The sequence below is a fragment of the Barbus barbus genome (genome assembly GCF_936440315.1).
Source record: "Barbus barbus genome assembly, chromosome: 37".
In the NCBI taxonomy this organism is placed as follows: domain Eukaryota; kingdom Metazoa; phylum Chordata; class Actinopteri; order Cypriniformes; family Cyprinidae; genus Barbus; species Barbus barbus.
In genome coordinates, this window is record NC_136715.1 from 9,533,432 (window position 1) to 9,554,404 (window position 20,973).

The 20,973-nt window shown below is 36.8% G+C and overlaps 1 protein-coding gene across 1 annotated transcript in view; it reads right to left on the bottom strand.

Moving 5' to 3' along the window:
* The window catches only part of LOC306856918 (voltage-dependent P/Q-type calcium channel subunit alpha-1A-like), a gene marked incomplete at its 3' end in the record, with an annotated part of 134,325 nt that overhangs the window by 106,228 nt on the left and 7,124 nt on the right, over positions 1-20,973 (bottom strand). The gene's annotated exons all lie outside the window — the stretch shown is intronic.

A 20,973-nucleotide genomic window follows, 5' to 3' on the forward strand; every position in this document is an offset into this window, starting at 1 on the left:
GTCAGCGCCAAAAAGGGACTCGGATAACGAGATTGATGGATAGATAGATAGATGGATGGAGTAGGTCCTTTTCAATGGTGCAGTCAGCTCAACAAATAGTGAAACATAAACAGATAAAATGTCGTCGGATTATCTTCCTCAGGAGGGTGGGATCCACATTTTAAGAAGTATTTCCCGTCTCAACAGCTCGGTGTGGGTCGTCTTGCCATTTGCAAGGTGTAAATACAGATCCTTTTAGCATAATTACGTTAATACATTAAATGTAAATTGGCATCGACTGCATCAGGTTAATGTGTCTTTCTCAGGAGTTGCATTCTGGTTTTTTCTCTCTCTCTCATATCCACAAGACAGATATAGAATTTAAAGAAATGGTGAAAACCTTTAAATAATTAATTTATTTCTGTGGTATCCGCAATGTTTGGTATAAGCTACTGTGGTAATATTCTGCCTCCCCTCCGCCAAACTCTCGAATTACTCTCGCAAATGCAGACGACAGGGCTTCCCCAAAAAATCCACACCTCTGTGACATTTGTTGATTTTAGTAATTTAAGTTTATTTGCTTTTTTGTAGCCATATCGGTCCAATAGGGTGGGCGTGAGCGCGCGCTGGGAAAACAAAAAACACCATGTCGAGATATAATGATGATCTCTCGCGGTTTCTCCCTCAATTCCTCACTAAAAACAATTATCATCTATACTCCAGGACTCGTAGACAAATCCAAGACGCAAAAAATCCGACGGTGGTCGTTGAAAGGAGCATCATCAGTTTTGGAGAGGCGCCGGAGCGCGTGGATTGAAGCTCGAACTCGCATCTTCTGTGGTAACAGAGAGGAACCAAGAGGCACCCATAGCCTGAATTACCCTAAAATGCTCCTCTTCGGGGGTTTTTCTGTCGCCTCAGTGGACGACGAGCGGTTATTTCGGCTTTAAAAGTTAAATTTTTGTCGGAGAAAACGAAACGGAGACGCGGGGTCTCGAGCGCGCTCCTCCTCAGATCAGCTGGAGGGTTTAGAGCATCTGATCAATTTAACGCTCGTGCTCAAGCCTTGCAGCACATGACGCGCGTCCCCGTAGCGATTCGCTTATCCTCCAGCTCACTCCACCTTAGGGCCAAGACGAGACTCAAACGAGCACTGCGTGCCATTTTGCTTCTTCTCGCAAACTGTGTGAGACGAGATTTTTTTCCTAAGACGATAGATGGATTCATATCTCTCAATACGTATTGTGTCTGAGTCATACACCTTGCCGGAAGAGGGAGTGTGTACTTGTTGAGAAAGTATGGATTTGTGGGGACTTTACAGTGTCCTTGCAATATAAAATGTGCCTATAAGTAATTGCTATGATATGATATACTAAGAACATACATTAGAACATTAAGGAGCAGAATTCTGGTAACTATATTTTTCTGTAGGTCAATAAGTAATGTAGTACTAATAATACACAAATCTTTTGGAGCAGTTAAAATATATAAATGCATAGATAAAAAAAGTGGTATAATGGAATCCATATGAACCACATCCCAACACCTGTAACAAAACACATGCAGGAAACACACTAGACTAATGCTATAAACATTGTACACCACTTTCAAAGGTTTGTGGCATCAGTGAGATTTTTTTTCCTTATTTTCTTTCTTCGTCTTTATTTTATTTTCATTTATTTATTGCATTGTCACATAAATATTTCAAATAAATAACCTGCCAACTGTAAACTTTAATTACGAAAACATTAAATCCTGAAAAACTGTATCATGGTTTTAACAAAAATATGCAGCAGTAATATTTTCAACAAATGCTTTCAAATGTTTTCATGAGCAGCATCACCATATGATTCCTGAAGGATCATGTGACACTGAAGACTTGAGTAATGGGTGCTGAAATTTTAGCTTTGCCATAACAAGAATAAGTTACATTTTAAAATAGATTAAAATAAAAACAGTTATTGTAAATTGTAGTAATATTTCACAATATTACTGTTTTATTCATGAAATAAACATAGCCTTACGTCATTAAAAAATACCAACCCTAAACTTTTGAACTGTAGTGTATATCACTAATAAAAGAGATAAAAATATAAAGTTTCTTCTTAAATAAAACTTAAACATGATGGTTTACAGGGCATATCCCTTTAATTTACTTTTTACATATTATAAATGTAATAAATACATCATTTTCAAATTTTCATGGGTAATTTTTTTTTTTTTTTTACAATTTTTAGAAGTAAAATTTTGTCTTTTAAAATTCAATATGATTTTTATCATGTATGATAAGATAACTTACAGTACAATTAACCAATAACATGTTTTTACTGTTTTTACATAACAGTGCAATGTGATCTTCTTTCTCTGAACAGACAGTTTGTCAGCCTGAAAAGACACTCAGGAGAGAGTGTGTGTCCTAAAAACACTCTGCTCATATCATGCCCATCTGTCCACCTGGCAACAGCCTCTGAAATGCCTTTGGTTGCTAATTCCCTGGGTTTACTCTCCAGCTAAACTTGCTGAGAAAACGTGTCTGAATTCCATCTGAAGACAGCTGGTGGCATACTAAAGGGCTGTGAACTGAATTTGGGAATGTTCTGTTTGAAAGCAATTGCAATATTTGCAGTAAACATCAACTGACGCTGTCCATGGTGCTGAAACGGCAATACCCCCCCTGCACTGAATCTGCTCTATCCGTGGTCCTGAAATCAAAAGATGAACTCAGTATCACAAATAAAGCAGTGCAGGTACAGCGTGATTAGTCAGCGCGCTTGTTCTGGGAGCTTTCGTGTCAAGCCGCCCATAATAATGCAATAAAAGGGGAGGATTCCCGCTGAGGAGGTGGAGCTGTTGTCCTAGTGGGCGAGCGTGAGTGTCGGTAAGGGGCGTGGATGCGCAGTCTGTAGCGTATCTGCCGGAGTGCCTGGTGTAATGCAACAAAGATGATGAGCCTCTGCGTTGAGAGACATGGTTAATTAAGACCTAATGCATTTGCTTGGGGAGACAATTCGACAAAAGGTTTTGTAACACACAGCACAGAGGAGAGAGAGAGAGAGAGAGCGAGAGAGAGAGAGAAAAAAAATCACCATTGCAGCACACACTGCACATAGGTGACTATTCACTGCTAGCCTTCAGCAAAACATTTTAGAATTCATTTCGGAGCTCTTTGTTCTTGTACAGTAAAGTTTTTGATATTTGCATCATGACCAGTTCAGATGTGACAAATAAGGCATCCTAAAAAAAATCTGTGTTTATATATCTTGTGTGCATTCTGTGCAGCATGTGTGTGTATATGTAACAGCATGCTATGTGTTCCTGTGTTACTGGCTGAGCCGTGAGACTGAGTCGTGCTGGGGCCCTGATGTGCACCATTGTCATTCAGACCGCATTCACACGGCAACCCTGCAGGAAGCACCCAGTGCTCCCCCGCATTCTCTCTCTCTCCCTCTGGCTTGATTTTTGCTCTCTCTCCCTCTGGCTTGATTTTTGCTCTCTCTCCCCTGCCTGCTCCTCTCCTTATTCGTTCCATCATTCCACTTTCTCTCTCTCGACACCCATCTAGCCTCAAGTACAGCAAGAAACAGAGGGAATGGATCAGAATGTATGGGAAAAGGAAGATGGGAATGTAAATATGTGTACATTCGTTTAGAATGGAAAGACATATAACTCTCTAACCACCTGCTCGCTAAGCTCTGGCCCTTCAGGAATATTCAGGGTTACCAGATGGTGTTTTGACTGTGCATAGCATGAAGCATGATAACCCTTACATCCACCACAAGCAAGCGGTGAGCATCGGAACCAATAGCAAAGTCAATCCTTTACTGTTAAAAAACAAAGTGGTGGGGTAGTTTGTGTGTAATATTAAATGACAACATGTTCTTATGGGACTAGTTCACTAAAAAAAATTGCTAAAGATTTACTGATCTTCAGGCAATCCAAAATGATGAGTTTGTTTGTTCATCGATTAGGAGAAATTTAGTATTACATAACTTGCTCATCAATGGATCCTCTGAAGTTAATGGGTGCCATCAGAATGAGAGTACATCCATACATCACAGTAATACACACATCTCCAGTTGTCATTAAGACATTTGTAACTTAAAAGCATTGCTTTCAGCTAAAATGCAAGTTCTCTATCCATAACAGTGCTTTCTCTAGTAAAAAAAGACATCTTGTCTGAATCAGGAGAGAAATATGCATAGATCATGCACCATTTACAAGTGAAAACAGTCCAGTTTTCAGTTCAGTGAGAGGACAACAGGAGATGGATTTTTTCACTGAAGGACGCATTATTATGGATTATAGACTCTTCACTTCACAAGACCTTGGACTGAATGGACTGAATTTGTGTGTATTACTTGTGAATTACTGTAATGCTTTTATCGGCTGTTTGAACTCTCATTCTGACGGCACCCATTTACTGCAGGTGATGTAATGCTAAATTTCTCCAAACCTTCTCTGATGAAGAATGAAAAATGAAATAGGATTGTCTTGTAAAACATACTCCAATAATCAGATAGAAACAGTTGGAATGATACTGTATGCTGAGCCTCTAGTCATGATGACACTGTAATTTATATCACTTTTCACAAGCATTTTCATACCTATGGCATTTCAAAATGACTGAAATAAGTCAAACAGCATGTAGAGCACATGGGAATGCATAGAAAACCACTACCTGCCATAAACACCAGTCTCTGAGCAATAAAGAGTGCGTATGCGGAGACGGTGGGGTGGTTACTATATTTAAACCAAGCTAGTGCAATAGATTCATCCTCAGCTTATCTCAGTGTATGGCAGCAGGAGGTGTGTGTAGCCCCTTTACAGGCTTCTCAAGAGGTTAGAATATGCTCGAGAACTCACTTACTCTATTGCTCTGTGACTGCAAAACATTATAAAGTACCTCGCTCACCCACAGCAAGAACAAATGCCCCAGCTTGGAGGTGTCAATCAAAGGAATCGAATGTGACAAGACTACACTTGTGGCAATAGATGCTGTCATTATAATCCCAGGAACAAGTTGCTCTTATGAAGTCTTGGAGAAAGAGTTTTACCCAAACTTCGCTCTGATGCACTGACAAGAAGATCTGGGTTTAAGGCAAATACAGTGGCCCAAATATGTATTTAGACACTTAGGACACCTACAAAAATGCATTGCATTAGAAAATATAATATCAAACCAAGTATCATCTGCAAAGAAATATTTCAAATTTTTTAGCTATATTTGCAAATACTTTTAACATAATCATCTACTTTTATAGTGGCTGTATAAAGTCATGAAACGTCCAAAAAAAAATGCGCAAAACAAACAGTGTTTAAATATAATTTATTTTAATTAATATAAGCATTACATCTGTTGTTTTACAAAATAAAATTAATCAAATCCCCTCTGTCTTTTAAAATAAAAGTAAATGTAGTGAATATTAAATAAATTAATAGAATAAGTGTGTGTGTGTGTGTGTGTATATATATATATATATATATATATATATATATATATACATATATATATATAAATTTTATAATACAGTATACTTTGTATAAGAAATTATGATCCGCACTCAGGAGAACAGTCTTCTTTTTCCGTTTTATTTAACGATCATCACCAATGGGGAAAAGACACAAACGTTTCGGCTACCAAGTCTTCCTCAGTGTGTGATAATACAGTACTGTATATTAAATATTATATTATATACATTTATTATAATTAACACATTACTTATTATGCACACACTTGTGTCAAAAAAATCATAAAATAAAATTAAATTTAAAAATAAATAAAATTTGATCATCTTTTTCAGTATGTTCATGCTCTGTCAAACATTTGACCAGCATATTAGCCTACATTTTTTATACATTTTGAATTTTATATATGTTTGTGTGTCTATTGCATATATACCTGTGTCCGGTAATCTGCACTTGAGTTTTAAGGCTGAGCAAGTCTTGAGTTCTGTCCAGAAAATGATTCAATACTCAATGATTCATAAACCTAAATAATTCATAGCAGCCATGCATATTAGCCCAGCTCTCATTATTAAACTTTGATCTGTTTAACTCTCTGCAGCATCTCCAAGTGTAAGTATGAGCAAGTGGATGTGATTTCCTAATAAAGTTCTTTGAATTTCCAAACCAAGAGAGTCATGGGAGACGCTCTCTTTTGTTGTTTTTGTCTTCTCCACTAATGTTCACTCCCCGACTCACTCATCTACATCACTTAATTTTTCTTTCGTTAACAATGCTTTACCAAGAATTATATCTATGCACTGATGCATGTTGGCCTTTCTCCTGTTAGTTAATATTTCATTAGGTAATGCATTGGTACCTTCTGCTATGTGTGTACTATAAAATAACTGGAAATAATCACTTGCATAGATAAACAAAAATGAAACCAAACCGGTGTGCCTTTCTATTTCCTTGGAATACAAAAGATGATATTCAGCATGAAAGAAAAAAGTCATACAGGTTTGGGAATAACAAAAGAGTGGTGAATAAATGATCAAATTTGTGGGTGAATGATCACTTATATACATACAACTTCAACATTTACTAATACATAATAAAAATCATGACAATTAATGTTTAATGGACCCCTGGTCCCTAAACATACACTAGCAAGGAACAGTTGTATTTTCAATCAGCTAACATTAACAAAGATCGATGAATACTGTAAATGTATTGCTAATCTTTAATTGATGTTAACTAATAGGACCTTACTGTAAAAAATAGTGCTACCAAAAATGTATATACATTACTATATACTACACATATTATGTTACATAAAAGATCTTGTCTGTATCTGTTTCAGTTCTCAGACCAATGAGGTTAAATGGATGGAGTCTTCAGAGTGAGAGAGTTTATGAGTGGGGAGGGGGGATGATAGGAATGGGGGAGGGATGAAAAGTGACTGAGAAAGGAATGGGGGAGGATGGGAGAAGAGCCACAGTAATTAGGAGATTGGTCTTTTTTGGCTGTTCTGTGTGTTTGCAGAGGGACTGAGTGTGTATTAATTGATGAACTGATTGATGAGTGGGGATGGTGGGAGAGAGCGAGAGATGGAGAAAGCGAACGGAGGGATGAGACTGCACTGCTGGCCTCAGCTAATGGCCTAAGACTTAAGACTGATGTAGAGTAAGCAGTCTACTGAGAAGAATCAGCACTTACAGACATGCACACGCACACACAAACAAACACATGCACACTGAGAGTTTGAACACACTATATACACACAAAAACATCTATAATATAAATACACATGCATTTAAACTAAATATGCACAGTCAAGAACCAGAGAAAGTCAGTGCAGCCACAGCAGCCCCGTGACTCAACTCCCTGCTGAGATAAAGGCTCTTCTGACCCTCCGACAACATCCAGGATGTTTGAAATAATCATGGAGTCTATGGGACAGAGTCGTGTGAGTCACAGAAGCGACCGATGAGCTTCTTCTGCTATCTCACACATATGCAAGGATGAATTCAATATGAATGAAAAAATAGCTAGGGTGAATTTTCATTTCACGGCAACTGTACTTTCTTCAGCAAGCCCTGAAAGAATGAATGCAACCCACATTTACTAACAAAGTAAAGTTATACACCATAAACTGCATCCTTATTCAGTCTTTAAAGGGAAAGTCCACACAAAAATGAAATTGTCATTGTTTACTCATGTTGTTCCAAACCTGTACGACTTTCCTCTCTAGAACACAAAGAAGATATTTTGAAGAATGTTGGTAACCTGACAGCTTTGGGTTCCGCTGACATCCATAGTATTATTGTAAATACAAAAATACTATGGAGGACCCAATTGGTTACCAACATCCTTCAAAATATCTTCCTTTGTATTCTGTAGAAGACAGAAACACAAAGGGGTTTACAATGACATGAGGGTGAGTAAATTATTTTCATTTTTGGGTGATCTATCACTTTAACAATCATGTTTGTGTGGCATTTGCGCTGAGACTGGGGTTGATATGCTGACAAAATGGGCCACTGCAATCCATGACAGGGAATGAGAGAAAAATAACATAAGAGGTGTGAACATGAATGCAGAGTTGTTCAATTTGTCATCTTCTTTTATTCTTAATCTAAGTGTGACAAATCTTTGACAGAAGGGGTGAAAGATTTAAGAAAAAACTAGGAGGTCAAGATATGGCTAGTTAACCACACACTGCTGCCAGATGCCGTAACTACACCATCTGGAGCTAAAAAGCATTTTTCTTTTGATATTTATACGTTTAAAATTAGCAGCATTTTTGTTTTTTGTTTTTCAAGAAAAATACAGCTATTCTTTCATTATGGACCAGTAGATTTTTAACCAGAATAAATCTATCATAATCAAGGTAAATGACGTAAATGCTGACGATTCATGTGGTTCAAAAGAATAGATGGCACTGCAGACTAAAAGAGAGAAAATGAAAAGAGCATATTACAGGCAGGAAATGATTTTAAAAGCAGCAATTGTGATCAGATTTGGATGGGAAGTTATGAGTAAGCAGGAGAGATGGTGAATGAGTCTGGTCGAAAGCACTGCATCCACGTCAGCCCATCGATCCCTCCCCCCATTTCTCCATCTCTCTTCCCTCCATCCTTCCTTCTTTCCATCCATCCATCCATGCATCTAGCCAGTGTGCTGAGTGTTCGTTTTTTCCTGCTCCTGCAAATGGCAAATCAGCCCTGATTCATCACTGAGGGCCTTTCAATTAAAGTGAAAACACTTGGCGAGAGAGAGGGAGGAGGAGTCAGAAGATCTGAGTAGAAAGATGGAAATTAAAAGGGAGGGGAAAGGAGAGGGAAGGAAGTATATTTGTGTGCGTGTGTGTGTGTGTGTGTGTGTGTGTGTGTGTGTGTGTGTGTGTGCACAATGCATCAGTGTCCTTCCGGTCTAAATTAATCTGAGTGCTTGAATTAACATAAAATCAAAATGGACTCAATTTGCTTCCTAAAAGTAATTTACTATGAACAATTAATTAAAGGGACTTGAATATGAAATGAAATGAAACCTGAATTCTTTGTGAATTCAAAATATATGAGTACACAACAGGATATAAAACTTAAATAGGAATTTGAACTTTAGGAACTCAAATAAAACTGAAATTCAGAAAATTTCAAACAAATGTAAAGTTTAACTAGAAAAGCTTTGAAGGTTTATTAGCCTTAATAACAGATAGAATGATCAATGGCTAAACAGAACGACAGATAGAACAATAGAACAATAGAGCGATAGAACGATAGAATGATAAAATGATAGACTGAACAGACAGACAGACAGACAGATGGATTCAAATTTGCTTTATTGGCATGACTACAAAGATACAATATTGCCAAAGCTTGGAATATATGTGGAGAAATATAATAATAATGAAAAGATCAAAATAATATTAAAAAAAACAATTATACCAAATTTAAACTTAAGTAAACAGTGTAACAAATTAGAACGTGTGAACATTTCATACCACAGTGTTTAACATATAAACACGTACAGGCTAAGGGTCACTGTGGTAGACAGTAGGGAGACACACTGAGGTCAGATGTAATACACATATTACACACATTCACCTGCTGTCTCTCAGCCTGTGGCACATCCACACATATCTCGCAGCCAGTGCTGCTGTCTGTCCCTCATAATATTATCTTAATTTGTTCCTCCTCAGTCATAGCTGTAAAGTTCTTTATGATGTTTGTGAATTTGTTGATGTGTATGTCTCATATTGATTTAAATTTGTGGCAGTGAAGGAGAAAGTGTACTTCTGTCTCGATCACTCAATAGAACGATAGATAGATCGACAGGCAGACAGATAGATAGATAGATAGATAGATAGATAGATAGATAGATAGATAGATAGATAGATAGATAGATAGATAGATAGATAGATAGATAGATAGATAGATAGATAGATAGATAGATAGATAGATAGATAGATAGATAGATCGATAGATTTTCTTTGAGGGTATGAGAAACAGAAAAAGGTGTTCATGTTTTGTGCACAAGGGATTTGTGCTCATGAGCCTGCAGTTTTCTTGTGCAGAAGACTACGAGGCTTCTGATGAAACAACTAGTTAAATCTCTTTGTCACACACAAATCAACTTCTATGCTTTTCATAGTAAAACTGCCCTTCTACTGACCTATTCTATGTGACACACCTAAGAGAGGAGATCAGACGGCTTTAGAACATGAGGGAGAAAATGATGACAGATTTTTCATTTTGGGGCGAACCATCCCTTTAACATTTGCTTTGTTTCTATTGCTCTTTTGTTTTTGTGTGCATTTGCCATCCGCACTCTGCTGCATCTCATTTCCACTGGTGCCGTTAGGACAGCGTAAATCACACTCTCTGAGCGTTTCATTGAGAAAAGAGCCGAGCTCAAACTGGCAGCCAGCCAATCAGGGAGAGTGACCCTGAGAAGACATGTGAGCGATGGGATGCATGGCAGGAGCACTACTCAGACAGGCTGGAGCACTTAACGGTGACGTTAGTCAGAACAGAACACTGGTGACATGGTGGCTGCTGGGAATACTGTACTGTATATAAACACTGCTGCTTTTCATCAAACACAAACCTGAGAGCTGCAGTTTCTGATTACTTGATTCAGATGATGAGGTAATGGACTGGAACTAAAGAGAAATAAAAAAAAGGTGAAAATAACCAAATGGTGCTTGTGATTCGCAAATGGTAAATATCCAAAATGAGAGCAATAAATAACTGTGGCAAGCCTTCACCAAAAAAATAAAATTTCCTTGTAAATTCACAGAGAGGTGCTGAAATTTTTGGTCTCGTACTGTATCGCGTATCTTGTCAGTGTGTGCACTTGCTTGGCCATTTTTAGTTGATAAACAGGAAAGTGGGTCCAGCTGAATTTAAATGGTGATTTGTTGGATTGGTATAAAAAAAGTTATTATACCGCGGCAGCGGTCGCGGCAGTCGTCGTGTGAAGCCCTCTTAGTGTGAAGACCATCAACTCTACCGTGGGACTCCACCAAGGGATAGAAGTATCGCTTTTTATTTTAGTTTTTTCATTTATATGTTTATTATTGAAATGTTGTTATATGCATGTGTCAATTTCATTTAATTTCTTTATTTTCTTAAATATGTGGGTATAACTTTTAGTTTTGTAACTTTTAGTTTTAGTTACTTTTTCTTATTTGTAAGTCGCTTTGACTGCTGCTAAATGACAAAAGTAAAAAGTAAGTAAGTAAAACAGTTGAGCAAAAGACCCTATTGAAAAAAGCAGCATATGCTGGTTAGGTATGTTTTGAAGCATTACTGCTGGACTGGACTGAGCAGAAGCTAGTTGCTCAAACCAGCTCAAAACAGCAGTCGTGCTTCAAAACATACCTAACCAGCATATGCTGCTTTTTTTCAACAGGGGAGAAAATCTCATTATGTAGTAAATGATTTTCTCCAATAAATTATCCCAATAGATTATATCAAACAAATGAAAACCTGACTGTCTCTGCTAGAAATCTTAATATGGGCTTTGTGTGGATCTTCTATCGGGACAATGATCCAAAACAAACATCAAAATCAACACAAAATGGGTCACTGAGCATGAAATTAAGGTTCTGTCATGGTCGTCGAAGTTCTCTGACCTAAGCCCTATAAAAAATGAGTGAGGTGAACTGAAAAGGACAGGTACCAACATGGATCTGGGAATGTGAAGGAGCTGGAGAGGTTCTGTTGGAAGAATGATCTCTGATCTATTGCCAGGTGATCTCCAACCTCATCAGGCTTACAGAAGAAGACTTTACAGTTATTTGTTGGCAAATGGAGGTTGCAAAAATTATTGGATAAAAGGGGGCTAATGATTGTGGCCACTGAAGAAAAACATTTATTTTCGTAATGAGATTTTCCCCCTATTTTCAATTGTTTTACTTCAAGATTCAAGATTCAAGATTTTTTTAGTTGTCACATACACAATTATACAGAGTATAACCAGCAGTGAAATGTAAGTCAGGTCCGCTCCAAGGACAGTGCATTTATATAGAATACAAAACAAAAGTAGAAAAAATAAAAAGAATAAAATCAAATAAAAGATAAAAATATAAATGTGCAGGTCAGTATGTTGTTGACTTAAATGTGAGTCATGTGATGTTATGACACAGAGTTAGAGTTTAGGAGCCTGATGGCCTGGGGGAAGAAGCTCCTCTTAAGTCTCTTAATTTTTGCCATCAGGCTACGGAAGCGCTTACCAGATGGAAGCAGAGTGAATAGACGGTTACAGGGTGATTTGAGTCCTTGATGATTTTGACAGCTCTACTTTTGCAGCGTTTGAGGTAGATGTCCTGCAGAGAGGGGAGAGCAGACCCTGAGATGCGCTCAGCTAAGCGCACAACTCTCTGTAGTGCTTTGCAGTCCTGTTTGGCGCTGTTTCCATACCACACTGAGATGCACTGAGTCAATACACTTTCTATGGTCCCTGAATAGAAAGTTTTCAGGATTGCTGGTGAGACCCTGAATTTCCTCAGCTGTCGCAGATGGTACAGTCTTTGCCTGGCTTTCTTAACCTGTGTTTGGATGCGTGTAGTCCAAGTCAGGTTCTCGGAGATGTTTACACTGAGGTACTTGAAGTTACTCTCCCTCTCCACAGGGGTCCCACTGATCATAAGAGGAGTGTAGGGCTGCTGCTGTCTCTTCCTAAAGTCCATGATCAGCTCTTTAGTTTTGCTCACATTCAGAGAGAGACAGTTGTCCTGGCACTATGATGTGAGTCTCTCTACCTCATTCAAGTATGCGGTCGCATCATTGTTTGAGATGAGGCCCAGAACCACAGTATCATCAGCGAATTTGATAATAGATGTGGAGCTGTGAGAGGACACGTAGTCATGGGTGTAGAGAGAGTAGAGCAGGGGACTCAGGACACAGCCCTGTGGGGCTCCTACGTTCAGGGTGATGGAGTTTGAGGTGAACTGGCCAACTTTCACCACTTGAGGTCTGCCGGTGAGGAAGTCTTGAATCCAGTCACAGAGTGAGGAGTTTAGGCCAAAGTCTGAGAGTTTAGAAGCCAGCTTGATGGGGACTATAGTATTGAAAGCTGAGCTATGAAGGTTTTGTGAATCAAAAGGATAAACAACGCAAATTTTCACAGCCTTCTTTGCTCAAATTTACCAAGGGGGCTTAACTGTGTATATGTGCCCGTGCGATAAAAGTCAGTGGGGTTCAGTGTTGGCCCCCAAACTAAACTTAAAAAGAAAAAAACATAAATTCTTAACTTGAAATAAAGATAAATAAACACTTTATTTAGTTAAATAAACATTAACTGAAAATAAATTTAATATTAAAAATAAGTGTTTTCCTTCTCATTTTCATTTAAGCTGAAGTACTAACATAACTAAAACTAATAATTAAAAATTAATACATCCTATATAGATAAATTTAACCGTAACTGAAATAACAGAAGAAAAAAAATAAACAAAAAAACATAAAATGACTAAAACTTTAACTATATTTTTTATTTATATTAAAAATTAAAAATATATAAAAATATAATCTAATTTAAAATATAAACAAAAGCTATAAGAGTATATCAATGACACAACACTGGTAAATGGTGACCACAGATGTCATGGAAGGTTTTTCTGTAAATAATATATTCTTTCATTTGAAGTCAAAGTTATGATATGGCTTAAGAGGATTTTGAATATATTTATGAACTACCATAGAAATAAAAAAATAAAAAACATTTAGGATGTGTTTCTTTTGGATCAGCACATAGTCAACACCCACTGTCATTCAGTGGAAAACAGTAGCTCAGGTATCACACTAAATGTCTAATTTTGTGTTCCATAGAAGTAAATGCAGGTTTGGAACGACATGAGGCTGAACACCTTATTCACAGAATGAGTGACATAAGATGTTAATGAAGTCCTCTGCTGGTGGATTGGGGTTTTCTCAGCCTTTTACAGCTTTCGACTGCACAGAGATCATAGATAATTCAGGAACAGCACATGGCAATCATACTGATTAAATCCGTTCAATCAAACTGATAGACAGAGCCTGTCAACACTAGTTCTAACACTACTGCTGTAATAATCATCACAATGTTATGTGTCGAGGTTTAGAGCAAGAGAGTGGGCGAGAGATGGAGAGGAGCAAGAGCGTGAGTATGAGTATCAAGATGGGAGATCCCCCTCAGCTGTGGGTGATTACAGGGTGACAAAACAGTAGGTGGGGGCTGCAGAAATCTAATAGCACTGTCGTGCAATGCCGCCATGCGTCTTGCATTGATAGAGCAGGAAAAAAACTAGGTTGAACAGCTCCACCTACTGTACTGCTCATGGCAGGTATATTTTAAAACAAAAGAAATTTATTATAATTAATATAACAAATTATATACAGGCATTCAAAACTTTCAGGTCAGTAAGATTTTTTTAAATGTTTTTGAAAGAAGTCTCTTATCCTCAACAAGGTTACATTAATTTGTTAATTTTGTAGCAAAAAGATTTGCAATTACAGTTACATGATTACAATTTACATTTTGTACTATACACACACATACTTGCATTTGTGGTTTATGGGGACTCTCCATAGGCGTAATAGTTTTTATACTGTACAAACTGTATTTTCTATCGAATTTCTTGAAACACCATTTAGTATGTTTTTTTGGTTTACGGGGACACAGGAAATATCCTCATAAACCATGTTTACGTTGTAGTACCCATGTTCATTATACACATTTTTGTCATCATAAACCATACCAGAACACACACACACACACACACACACACACACACACACACACACACACACACACACACACATATATATATGTATGTATATCTTACTCTACATAATACAGTGAGCTTTTATTACAGTAATACAATCAACTTCCAATGAAGCAACTCAACGTTCCTTTGTTACTAGTTCTAAAGTGACATTAGTAGCTGATGTTTGGGCTCATCCATTAAACTGTCAAACTAAGATTTGAATTTGTGGTGGAAAGAAGTAGTTCAGCACAAAAGAGTGTTTTTTAAAGACTCTCTGTTGTCTCTTATTTATTTACTGACTTGTGCTGTCGAACTGTTGTATAAACGCAATATTACACTCATAACCATGCAGTATGGCTGTATATCGGCACACTGTGATTGCCCACAGAATCCATGCTGTGAAGCACAGCCATGCTGATATACAGCCATATTGCACCACTACTTGTGTGATATTGCTTATAAATATGATCTATTCTTTAATGAATAGAAAGTTAAAAAAAACGGCATATTTTGGTCACAATGGAAAGTCTTTACTATTACTTTTTTAATAATTTAATGAAAAAATTGTAATTCTTCAATGTCTGTCTACTCTGTCTGTGACTTTAATAATGTCTATAAAAATGTATATTCAGATACACAACTACCCTATTAGAAACTTAAAGAAATAAATAAAATATTAAAATCCAGTTCATATGCTCAGATACAGTGCGGTGGAATATTTTGCCCAGGAGAGGGCAGCAACTCTAGTATTATATAAAGTCATGACCATTTGTACTTTAAGCTGTGTGATGCAAAAATATCTAATAAATAAATACTTCTTACATTGTATTATAACCAATAAATATAATTGAATTACTTCTATTTTCTATTATTCTACTGTGTTGCTTGTCTGAATTTGTTTTATGTGAATGTCTGTAAGTATGCTGACAAATCGAAATTAAGAACATTGGAAAGTAACGGATCAATCTCTGAATATGAGAAGGAAGTAAAGCATTGTCAAAGAAATTATTTATGACATAATATCCATTGAGAAGATTTCTGTGAGCATGTTAGTCTCTCAGAACTTATTTTCCTAGTCTTAGACTTGCTTAATGATAGTGCACTTTTTGTATAGAAAAATGGCTATACAACAGCAAGATTTTTTGCTTTTAACATCCTCTACTTCACATGTAGTTTAGGATATTTGCAAACATAAATATATGACAATGGCTATCCACAGTTTATTTGACACCTGAAAATAAGCAATACATTGGTATGAAAGAATTTGAAATAAAAGGTATTCACATTTTATATAAGTGAAAATAAACTTCTACACACACTGTAAATAACACTCAGCAGACTGTTTTATGCACCCCGTAAAACATAATCATGTGTGTGTATTGTATAATTTGTTATCCATGATTTAGCGAGGGGGAAAAGGATGCCTGAATGGGTGTGAATAAGGGTCAGACGGTCCAGAACCCCAGAGAAGATTTTAGCTGGCCCTGCTGTGACCTTTGGTCTGACAGCAGATGGAATGGGCTCGCTGGCTGCATTAGCATCTAAATAGCTCAGAGAAATGGCAGAGGACAGAGCTAAAATAAGGTGAGTTCTGCCCTACAGACATGAATAACAGGAGATACACAGGAAGACACACAAACAAAGGTAGAATTCTTGTTTCACAGTTGAGTTCTTTTTCACAAACTACAAAAGATAAACTACTACAAGAATGTATTTTTAGGAATGTTTCTTAATAGTTCACCCAAACATTGTATTTTGTCATCATGTATTCACCTGATATTGTTTCAAACCTGTATTTCTTTATTCTGCTGAACATAACATGAAGATCATGACGATATTATGAGAAATGTCTCTCTATGTGTGTGTGTGTTGTTGTTTTTTACATACAATTAAGGTAATCAAAAAGGTTTGCTTACCAAATTTCTTCAAAATATCTTATTTTGTGTTCTGAAGAAATAAGGTCATTCAGGTTTAGAACAACATGAGGGTGAGTAAATGATGACAATTTTGACTATTTTTCTATCTCTTTAAATTGATTATAAATTGATCAGGGCTGCATTTTCCAAAAGCATTTTAAGCTTAAGTACATCGTAGACCTATTGAAATCAATGGAGCTGCAATCAATTTAGGCTTACCATGCTTTTGGGAAACACAGCCCAGATTAGTTTGTTTTAAAGGGGTCATATGATGCTTTTTTAAAGATCATTATTTTGTGTATTTGGTATAACAGTGTATGTTGACATGTTTTATTGTTCAAAAAACACATTTTTCAAATACTGTACATTATTGTAGGCCCTCTATGCCCCGCCTCTCTCAAACGCTTCGTTTACAAAGCCCCTCCTTCCGACAAGCGCAGTCTGCTCTGATTGGCCAACTGGCACAGTGCATTGTGATTGGCCGAACACCGCAAGCCGTGTCGGAAATTCAACGCCCCTTTCCATAATTGCAAGCTTCAGCTTTCAAAACAATAGTAATTGTGTGACCATTTCTCCCTTTCTCTCTCACACACACACACACACACACACACAATGCGCAAAATTCCGCATTTAAACAGTCAATAGTAAATACTTAAAGGAATAACAAAACATACAGTCCCCGATTCAGAAGCACCAGGGGCCTGTTCCATAAAAGACGCTAAGAAAAGCGGGGATTAAAGTCCAAAACCTGCCTTGAAATAACCTAACAAATCAATCGGGACTAAAGCGGTTGCATAAACGACAATTTAACTTCACGCAATCTGACTAATCCGATGCAGGTTTAATGAGTCAGGATAATGTGACGGGCAAGCTTATTCTGAAGCAGCCCTTAATGCCGATAATGGATCAAATCTATCCACCATAGCAAACAGCGAATATTTGTGCTGTTTAACGCATTTAAAACATTGTGTTTTCCTCAGTGCATAACTGATACGTCACAGGTATATTTTTCATCTGTAAATGTCAGAAAGTCATGCAAATATATAAATTTAGCTGTCAGGAGTGGACGAGAGAACGAGCGCTGCGGCGCGCATGCGCGCTACACAGACGGAGCAGAACAGAATAATAGCACAAGAATTCTGAATAAAATATTCATTCTGCTAAAATATTTGTTGTTGGACATTAAATGTGACACATAGAATTTTAATCCTACATATAAGTGTATTTTTATGATAGCAATAACTGTTAATCAAATGTAAGCTGGCTAATACAGCCATAGCTCAAATGAGTTAAATGTGTGTTCCTCCTATCAGTTAAAATGTACTCTGATTTCTATTATTTATTTACATTTTTAATTCAGTGATTTTAACTTTTGATTGTGTTTTTATGCTTTAATGCTTTAAAGAGCAATTTTAGATTGCAATGTTTTAATGTTCTAATAACCATAAAAGGTACAGCTGTCATATTCAGAGAGAAAGGCTGCATGGCTAGAAACTTCTGATCAACTGAATGCACATGTAGCCACAATGTTAAAATGTCATTAGCCTACATTTTGGGCACAATACATTAAATACAGTTGGTTGTAGCCTATTTTTTATTTATTTGATTATTTAAGGTGTATTTTCTGTATACTTTTATTTTTGGACCGATAATAAATTAAACTGATTGTATGTGAGAGAGTCAGTGGTAATATCGATGCGTTCCTATTGGTCAGAGTTAGAGGAGCTCAGCTTAGCCTGACAGTTAGCCTGCTCCTGACCAGGTTAGTTTGCCAGCATAAGTTGCCACAGTGACTGAGCTTGAGCTATGGTAATTTTGCTTTCAGAAACCAAATCAAGTGAAAATAAATCAGAATTACTGAAATAAGCCTGGCTTATTTGGTAAACTTGTTTTATGGAACAGGCCCCAGATTGTCATAGCAAAGTCAGAATTACCTCCTCTCCTAGGTTCACGAAACGGTGGTCCATAAAATGCATTGCTGTTCTGTTGTAAATAATCTTAATGATTCCTAAATGCATCTACTTTCGAAAGGCCAAATAAAGTGTGTTTGCTTTCACCTAGAAACACAGCTTCTCCCTGACACAGCTACATCAACACTACTGCGGTTACTGAAACCACACCTTCTTTCTTTGCTGAATATTTGGGCTGCATTATGCAAATATTTCCACATCTTGACGTCAAGTGGGGGCTTGTTTGAATGAGCTGTTTTAGGGGGGCGTGACAGAGTCTTAACTTTGATAAAGAATCTCTCTTTGGTTTTGAGACTTTAGTCTTTGCAACTTCAGGGATCTTATCTATGCCAAACAGCTTGTAACACTCCAAAGAGAAAGGAAAACTTGAAATCGCATCATATGACCCCTTTAAATTAATAGTTCATACAAAATCAAATTTGCTTAAAACATTTGGAAAAATGTAGCATTACATCACTTGCTCACCAATAGATCCTCTGCAGTGAATGGGTGCCGTCAGAATGAAAGTCCAAACAGCTGATAAAAACATCTCAGTAATCCACATGACTCCAATGAAGCAAAAAGCTGTGTTTGTAATAAATCATTCAGGCTTTTTAATTTTAAACCATTACTTCTGGCCAAAATATCATAATCCATAATAATGCTTTCTCCAGTGAAAAAATAAATCCCATGTCCTGTTGTCCTCTCACATCAAAATCCACTGATATTTATCTTGTAAACAGTGCCTGATCTGTATTTCTCCCCTAATTCAAATGAGATTACTTTTACTGGAGAAAGCAACATTATAGATAGAGGACTTTTTTAAAGTTAAAAACGTTTTAATGAAGGATTTGTTTTTCACAAACGTGGCTTTTCGCTTCACAAGACTTCAACTGATGGACTGAGTCATGCTGATTATTTGTTATATGTTTTTATCAGCTGTTTGGACTCTCATTCTGACGGCACACATTCACTGCAGAGGATACATTGGTCAGCAAGTGATGTAATGTTAAATTTCTCCAAATCAGTTCTGATGAAGCAACAATCTCCTTTACATCTCAGATGGCCTGAAGGTGAGTAAATTTTAATTTTTGAATAAACAATTTCTTTAAGTAGACACAAAATCTAGAAACAAGCCGAATGAACATTCAAATCAGCCCTAGGATCAGACTGTCAAACCAGTTCTGCTTTCTATCTTACAGACACACACATCACAAACTCACCTCTGAGATCTCTTAGAGGAAGACAGTATGGCACAAATGCATAATTGAGATGCAGGAGGTGTAGTCTCAAGCTCGGAGAACACTGTGGTTTGACAGGAATCCCAGGTATAATAAATTATGCTCAAAAACCAGACAGTGCACTGGTTTACGACACACGCTCCTGAATCGACGTAATGAATTTGCGCACTATTCAGATCCAGCCAAGTAATTGTGTAGAGTAATGAATCTAATGCAGAGACATAGTTGCATGAAAACTGCTGAGGTGTACTTGGAAGTTCAATAACAACAGGGTTTAAAGCATGTCAGGAATTACGATTTCCCAACCATACCAGAAAGCAATCAATATACACACGCACACGCATTGGAGAAACTAGGTCCCAAGGGATGCCTCTGTCTGGAACAGGTCTCCAAATCATGGCAATCAGCCAGATTGATTCAAGATAAAAAGAAGATTAGAAAAGAGAGTTGGAAAAGGGGGACCAAAGGAAAAAAGAAAGGAGGGATGGAGGGCAAGATGAAGGCTATGTAGACTGCAAGCGAAAAGGGAAATCAGAAACAACAAACAAAAAGCAAAACAAACAAATGGCTCAGTATTACAGGGGATACTAAGCTGTCTTGCCGTCTGTTCTCATTGGTCTTAATGCTCAGGCAGACTGAGACTATTTCACTCCTCCTCTTGATTGCTGCATATTTAATTCCTTTACTTTCCATTTCACAATTTCCTTAAGTGATCTCACATTGACTAAATATATATAATGTCTCCTTGGTCATTCTTACACTGGTTTTATATCATGATTCTGTGACTTCTATTGTTTTTTGTTTGTTTTTCATCTGAAAGTAATGATATTTTCTTTTCTCTAACTCTTCCAGAAACTGTTTACATCATGTTTTCATTAAGACATTATTTATTATTTATACATATATACAAATATACACACACATATACATACATATATATATATATAATAAATATATTTAATAATATTTATTTATTTAACTTCTAGTCATCACAAATCTTTGGAAAAATAAAACAGCAACAACATTACCGTATTCAAGTAAATCTGCAACTTAATTGTGCAGGTATAGTTATTGTACAATTAAAAATTGTGTGGCTGTAAATAAACATCACAAAAAAACAAAAATGTCTCTCATAGTCTAAGGAAAAGAATTATACTTCATAAAATTCATAACATTACACCAAGGTCCAC